Raw genomic sequence first — 8,241 nt, forward strand, 5'->3', positions numbered from 1 at the left:
AAAAAAAAAAAAAAAATTGCTAGAACCTGCTAATCTCTCTGCAGCCAGCAGCTAAGATTTTCCAATTGAACACTAAGTTTAATGTAATTTAGTATATTTGCTCAGTGTGCCATTTTACCCCTGGGTTAACATGGGAAAATGAGGAAAGAGCTAATTGCTCTATTATCACTTCAACATAATGGGCCAATGCCCCAGAGCAGCTGCTGTTCTTATTAGATGGTGCCACCAGGGGGAAATACCATTTCCTCCTTCCTTCAGTTCAACTTCTTTTGTTTAGTAACTGTGTTTACAGGAGACACTTGTCTGCTTTGCCCTGACCCGTGGTGACACAGCTATAACTTTACTTTAGCTTTCCTTTCCCCAAATCCTCAACATCCAGCTTGCGTCTCCAAGAAGACAACCCTGTTTTTGAAAGTAATGCATTTCTGGAACTATTAATAAGGTGGTGGAAAAAAACAAACGAACAAAAAAACCTCAGCCAATTCTGAGCTCTATTTCTGCCTCTTATTAGCTGCAAGTTCCTGGGCATTACATAATTTCTCCTAAAACCTAGTTTGTGCATCTGCAAAACGGGAGTAATAATAAAAGCTGTCTCTGAGGGTTGTCATGAGGAATAAAGGATGTTAAGCAAAGGAAATGCCCGGGTCTGTGTCTACTACATGGTAAACCCCCAGTTCCTACCTATTACAATGAGTATTAAATTTAAATATATTTAATGCACTAGCCAAAATGACTAGAAAGAAAGGCAAAGGGTATTACAAAATACAAAGCAAGGGTGCTTTAGCAGCTCATTTGCATTATAGTAGATTAATCTTTTCCTGTTTTTGCTTTGAATGTGAGGATGAGTATGACAAAGAATCAAGAAAAAAAAAGATGCTCTGGTTCAATACAAATATGACTTGTATAGTATATGAGGGCTCTCAATTATTTTCTCAAATAATTTCCTAAGAGCCAGAGTGATGTATAAGAGGAACATGACATTTGGAGTTGGAAAATGGACCTTCAAGTCTCAGGTCTGCCCTTTCCAATTGTAAAAACCAAGGCCAGAGCCTCTTCTCTTCTGAGTCTCTCTCCTGTGTGTAACAAGGTCCAGATGTTATTTCATTTACTCTACCCTTAAATGTTCAAAAAACATTCAAGTAAAGAGTTTCAGGAATGCCTTACAAACTCAATTGCCACACAAAAGCGTGCACACAAATGTTTATAGCAGTTTTCCCAAAGAAGAATCCCCCAAACTAGAAGCAACCAAAATGTCCTCCAATAAATGAATGGAGAAAGTTCTTGTACATTCATACAATTACAAGTTATTTAGTAATATAAAGAAATGATCTATCATACCCTGCAAAGACATGGGTGAATTCTAAATACATATTTACTGAGTGACATTTACATTCTAGTAGATTAATCTGTGACTGTATAGTATATGGTTTCCTTTATATGACAGTCCACTAAAAATGATACTATAGAGATAATAAAAAAAACTTTGTGAATAGCCCACATCACAAAGTCCCAAATTTGTGGATGCTGGCAAGGGTGTAGAGAGAAGGGTAATCCCACTGTTGGTGGGATCACACACTAACACAGCCTTTTTAGACAAAAGTATGGAGACTCTTTCAAGACCTAAAAGGAGACCTTCCATTTGATCCCACAATTCCATGAGTAGGTATCCCCCCTAAAGGAAAAAAAAGTTATTTTACCATAAGGACATTTGTACTAGAATGTTTACAGCGGCTCAATTCACAATCATGAGATGTAAAACAATCCAACCGCCCGTCAACCCTGAATGGGCTAATAAACTGTGATTCATGTGTACCGTGGAATACTACTCAGCCACAAAAAATGGAGACTTTACATCTTTTATATTTACCTGGATGGAATTGGAGAACATTCTCCTTAGTAAAGTATCTCAAGAATGGAAAAGCAAGCATCCCATGTACTCAGTACTAATTTGAAACTAGTAGAGGAACAACTACAGGCCCACATGAGAGAAACACAGTTACATTCAAGAAGGAGGCAGAGGGAAGGGGAGAAGAGGTTCAGAAAGCTCCCACGTAATGGGTACAAAGTAGGGGGATATGGCACACCTCCTGAGTGAAGGACTGAAATACAACTTGGACTTTTCCTTTCAAATGCAAACCATGTAACCTAACCACATGTACCCTCATATTAATCAGAAAATAAAAAAAAAAAAATCTGTGGTTTCAAGGGATTGAGGGCTAGATAAGCTGACAAAAAATAAATTTGGGGAGAAGTAAAACTATACTGTGTGATGCTGTAATTACAGATGTGTGACACTATGCCACTGTAAAAACATTTGCACCTTAATAAGTACACACTAAAAAACCATTTAAAAAGTTGGGAGAAATCCCAGATTGGAATACAGAATGTTAAAAGACACTCTAACTATATTATACATGCAGGAAACAACCTCACTGAAGAGGGTGGTGGAAAATGTGATAATCTAAGTAACTTTAGAAACAAGTGTAGTCTATAAAACTAAAGAGAAGAAACATAAGCCCTATATCCGAGTTGATGAAGTTGCCCCCTGGTATACGGCTGACAATATTGATTTTGCCATATACCTGCACTAGAATCGGCTGGTGGAGGGTGGTACTGGAGTGGGAAGTACAGATAAGAAAAAGCCAGGAGGAGGCTAGATTCATCCCCGTGGTCAGTAACAGGATAGAGTTGATGACATCAGTACAAAGTATTGCCAGCTTAAAATAGATACAGATGCTTTAACATTTGAAAATATGTAAAGTTATGTGTATATATGTAGTCAGTATATATACACATATATTTTCTTGCTCTGTCAGATAAGAGGGCTGAAAAGTAAGGAGACTCCAGTACTGATGAACACACCCACGGCCCAGATCTTGCTTTCCAATACCCTTCTCCAATACAAAAATCCAAATCTTGGTTTTTAATGCCCTTTCTAATAAAAATAATAAGGGCTCCTTGAAAAAACAACTGATTCCAGGACTGAGGCAGAGAATGAAGTATCTCACAGTGCCAGAAAGAAGGGAAGAAGAAGGGAGGCACAGCGCCTGCGTGAAGGACTGAAATACAACCTGGGTTTTTCCTTACAGGAAGGAAGAGAGGCAGAGAGGAAGGAAGGGCCCTCACGATGACCGAACCAGGCCAAAGAGCGCAGCAGACAACGCGTGCTCAAAGCTGAAACAATTTCGCCAACAAAATAAAGCAGTACTGGAATACAACCCAAAGTATGAAGTAAATATCTGTGAGTCTACAGTGTTATAAATCGATGATTAAATAAATAAGTGGGGGAGAAGCAAAAAATCTCTTATGCAGACAAATTCCAAATCCTTCATGTAGATACTCTGCTTTCAAAGAGATGAACCATAACTCCCCACTCCCTCAGCACACGCTGTGCATAGTAACTTCCCAGTAAAAAGCATAGTTAGAACAGTGAAGGGGATGGGGGTGGAGGTGGGATGGAGTGGAGAAACCTGAAAAATGCTGCTTCAGCCAGGTGATCCAGGGCAGCATCGACAGTCCTCAGTCATGTGGAGAGTAGATGGCCTGAATCTGATGTGATGGCAATGGCATTTGACATCAGGGATCCTCCTCCAAAAACTCCATACCCTAGTCTACTCATGAGAACATATTAGACAAACTTCAATAGAGGCTCAATCTATAATATGCTTGACCAATACTCCTCCAAGCTCTCAAAGTTATAAAAAATATAAAGTCTGAGGAATGGTTATAGCAAAGAGGACATGTGACAAGTAAAGAGACATGTGATGTGGCTTCCTGGATGGGATTACAAAGAGACATGTGATGTGGCTTCCTGGATGGGATTCTAGGACAGAAAAAGGACATTAGGTAAAGTCTGAGAAAACAGGACTAAGGTATGAACTATAGTTAGCAATGTATCAACATCTGTTCACTAACTATAAAAAATCTGCCCTAATAATGGAAAATGCTAATTCCAGGAGCAACAGTGTGCAGGAACATGTGGGAACTCTGTACCATCCTCTCAAATTTTCTGTAAATTAAAACCTACTCTTAAAAATTAAGTTTGTTTAAAAACAAACGAAGCAATAAAATCCAAAAGCTACACAGGCATACATTCTTTTAATTCATGACACTTTTATAACCACACTGAGTGAAAAGCAGAGAAGTTATTAGTTTCCCTGTTTAACTGATGAGGACCTTCAGAATAAAAGCAATTTCCCCAAAGCACCATAGCTACAAAGTGCTGGATCCAGACCTCGGGCCATCTTATCCCTTCCTTAATTCCCCACACTTTTCCTTTACACCAGTTCTCAGGGCCCATGAGTAGGGCCGACAGTCTATCATCTCTATACTCTTATAACCTAATTCAGAGGTTAGCCCATGATAGCTACTTACCAACTCACGTTCGACAGAGTTATCATTCCTCTGAAATATATATAAAGAAAATAGTTCAAGAAGGGTATGGTCCCACAGATTCTATTTTTGGTGTCCTGTATGGGTATCTGCATTATTGTAACGACAAGAGGTTTGTACATGTGAGTATGTTCTGAAGAGCAAGAGAGTAATGCCATCAGCGTTAAGTGGATGGCATTCCACCATTTGTTCGACATCACACCAGAATGTCTTCTGTGAAGAGGAATGCTATAGACAATGCAAAATTCCTGCTTCCAGGCAAATGTGATGAGGATTAAAGCATACTGTGTGCAGCCAGTGTCTGTAAGAGAAGAATAAATATCTACAATTCCATGGTAGGCAAATGTAAAGAGAGATGGGGTTTTGTTGAATAAAACCCAGACCCAACAAGAAATTATAAAGACAGGGTTAAAGACTTTCTGATACCAGACAGACTGATCAATTGGAAATTGTTCCCCCAAATTTGATATCAAGAAGAAGAACAGTTCTTGGGTGAAGTCATTGTGGTTGGTTTTTCTCAACTCTTTCAGTCATCAAGATCAAAACTCACCTTCTCCCGTCCCCATGCTGGACACAAGAAGGAAGAGGACGAAGTTGGGGAAGCTAAGTCACAGGCAGATAGAGAAGCTGCCTGAGAACGCCTTGCTTCAGGCCACCATTACTTTCTACATCAGAAGAATACATTTTCAGAGTGCACAGCTGGAGAAAGTACCTGCTTACAAAGCCCAACTGGCTTCCTGTCACACTTTACATAAAACCATAGCTCACCACCATGGCCCTTATGATCCACACAATTGGGCCCTGCTTCCCTCTCTGAACTTCCTCCTAACACTCTCCTGAGTACTCACCATATTCCAGCTCATCATCCTTCTCTGTGTTTCTTGAACACGACAAGCATATTCCAGCCTTTGCACTTGACACTCTGCCTTAAAGGCTCTTCCTCCGGACTTCAGCTCAGCTATCTCCTCTTCCAACAGGCACTGTCTGACACAACTGAAATGACCAACTTTGTGTTAGTTGAAGTCATCTAAGAGGCAAGTGTCAAGAGATATTAGACATCCAAGAGTCACTGGAAACAATGTCTGTGAGGGGAGGAAGCATCGCACTGCAATGTGGGTCTAATCCCTAACCCTAACCCTAAAAGGAAGGGATAGAAAGAGTGTTGAGTAGGAAGCCCCTTGGACTATAGTACAGTTCTGACAAAATTTTGGCAAGACTAATGCAGAATTCTTTTTTTTTTTTGCTCATAGCAACCCCAACTCCTGGGCTTAAGCAATTCTTTTGCCTCAGCCTCCCGAGTAGCTGGTACCTGCCACAACACCCAGCTATTTTTTTTTTTTTTTATGATACAGAGCCTCAAGCTGTCACCCTGGGTAGAGTGCTGTGTCATCACAGCTCACAGCAACCTCCAACTCCTGGGCTCAAGCAAGTCCTCTGCCTCTGCCTCCCTAGGAGCTGGGACTACAGGCGCCCACCACAATGCCCAGCTATTTTTTGGTTGCAGCCATCATTGTTGTTTGGCAGGCCCAGGCTGGAATCGAACCTGCCAGCTCAGGTGTATGTGGCTGGTGCCTTAGCCACTTGAGCCACAGGCACCAAGCCTACCAGTTATTTTTTGAGATGAGGTCTCACCCTGGCTCAGGCTGGTCTCAAACCTGTAAGCTTTGGCAACCCACCAGCCTCAGCCTCACAAGTGCTAGGATTATAGACATGAGCCACTGCTTCCAGCTAATGCAGAATTCTTGAGCCAGAGTCATCACTGATAGAGTCCTGCATCTCAAAACAATGAGCTGGCTGAGAAGCCAATCCCTGTTGTGCTCAGTCACTGGCTAGGAGCAGTTCTTGGGAAGGGTGATCTCAGCATGAACACAGTGGTTGACTCAGATTGTAGCAGCTGGGACCCTGAGTCAGTGACATTCCCCGTGGGGGTATCTGAACATCACACTTTCAAGTCTACCCCACCCCTCCCACTGCAGCTCTGAGGGCATCCATCACATCCCCCGTGTTTGTTTCTTCAATATTTGATGGCATCTTATTAATTTGTTCATTGTCTTCTCACCTACCACCCCTTCTTATCACCAATGAAAGAAACACAAGAGTTGTCTTGTCCACCACTCTGTCCTAGCACTCAAAATACTTCCTGATGTGTAGTAGCAGCTCAAACAAATGTTAAATGAATCCCTAAGTCTTAGGCAAGGGGAAAAGAAATTAGGGTTACACCTTGTTTCTTCTCTTTATGGTACATTCCAATAGACGAGCCTCTGTCATAAAAACCAATCAACCGGTTTTGTAGGCCTGGTCGGTGAGTAGCAATGGCAGGATATCCATAGCATATGTAGTATGAGTTAGTTCCACAGCCCATTCTCTTGTCCAGCTTCAGCAGTCTCAGATCTATCAGCTAGAAAATAAATGCGACTTGCATGAATTTCACACTGTATTGAAATACACAGGACTGTAGTGTTAGATTATCTTCAGTTCCTCAAAAAATTAAAGGTTGTCAGAAGATTGAGAAACTCAGGAGGATGAATTGCTGGCTCTGGCAAGTATTTATGAAAGACATGAATTTAGAAAAGCAGAGTTTGTCCAAGGTGAGAAACCAGGATCTATGTGGATTTGCTGCAAAATTTCAAGATATTTGTGAGCATCAATTCAATGAATGTCTCCAGAATAGTGACTTTGAATACACCCTTTGCTCTCTGCCTCCTCTTCTGACTGACTTTGAATTGCCACCAGATTATCCATCCTTCTCCCCACCTTCATTCAAACTTAGTGGAAAATAGCTGTCACCAAGTCAGCAGCTCTCTGCGAGCCCTTAGACAACCTATAGGAAGAACGCTGTGGCAGTGTGGGCCTGATTGCCTGGATGCAGTTTTCCCTTTTAAGTTCACAGTGGATTCTCAGGAAAAAGTTCACAGAAGGATGGCTCAAGCCTCTTCCAACACAGAGCTAGATTTTGGAGGAGCTGCTGCATCTGATGTAGACCAAGAGGGAATTGTGGATGAGAAGGCTATACAGGATGTGGAATCATTGTCAAGGCTAATCCAGGAAATCTTGGACTTTGATTAAGCTCAGCAGATAAAATGCTTTAATTGTTTAAATTGTTTAAATTAAAATGCTTAAATTGTTTCTGCACAATATCTGATTCTGTGAGAAGCTGGATAGTGAAGGCATGTACTTCTTGGAGTGTAGGCATGTGTACTACAAAGCCTGTCTGAAGGACTACTTTGAAATCCAGATCAGAGATGGCCAGGTTCAATGCCTCAACTGCCCAGAACCAAAGCGCCCTTCAGTGGCCACTCCTGGTCAGGTCAAAGAGCTAGTGGAAGCAGAGATGTTTGCCCATTATGACCACCTTCTCCTCCAGTCCACCCTGGACCTGATGGCAGATGTGGTGTACTGCCCCTGCCACCACCCTTCTCCCCCCACCCTGGCTTACCATGGGGTTTCTCCATGTAAGGTGACTGCAGAAAAGTTAATAGACTTAGGAAATGAGAACCTGCAATCAGGTGAAGCCAACAAAAGATTTTTGGAATAGAGGTATAGTAAGAGGGTGATTCAGAAGGCACTGGAAGAGATGGAGAGTAAGGAGTGACTAGAAAAGAATTCCAAAGCTGCCCACATTGTTGGGCTCCCATGGAGAAATCAGATGAATGTAACAAGATGACGTGTATTGGCTGTATGCAGTATTTCTGCTGGATTTGCATGGGTTCTCTCTCTAGAGCAAACCCTTACAAACATTTCCCTAATCCTGCTTCCCCATGTTTTAACCGGTTGTTTCTTGCTGTGGATATCAATGGAGATATTGGGGAAGATGAAATTGAAGATGAGTTAACTTCTGCTCAAGATATG

At 41.6% G+C, this 8,241-nt stretch overlaps 1 pseudogene; it reads left to right on the plus strand.

Annotated features, from left to right (window-relative positions):
* The window catches only part of LOC100961046, a 21,650-nt pseudogene that overhangs the window by 10,211 nt on the left and 3,198 nt on the right, over nucleotides 1-8,241 (plus strand).

The sequence above is a fragment of the Otolemur garnettii genome, unplaced genomic scaffold (genome assembly GCF_000181295.1).
Source record: "Otolemur garnettii isolate 467f Iridium unplaced genomic scaffold, OtoGar3 scaffold00003, whole genome shotgun sequence".
NCBI classification, from domain to species: Eukaryota; Metazoa; Chordata; class Mammalia; order Primates; family Galagidae; genus Otolemur; species Otolemur garnettii.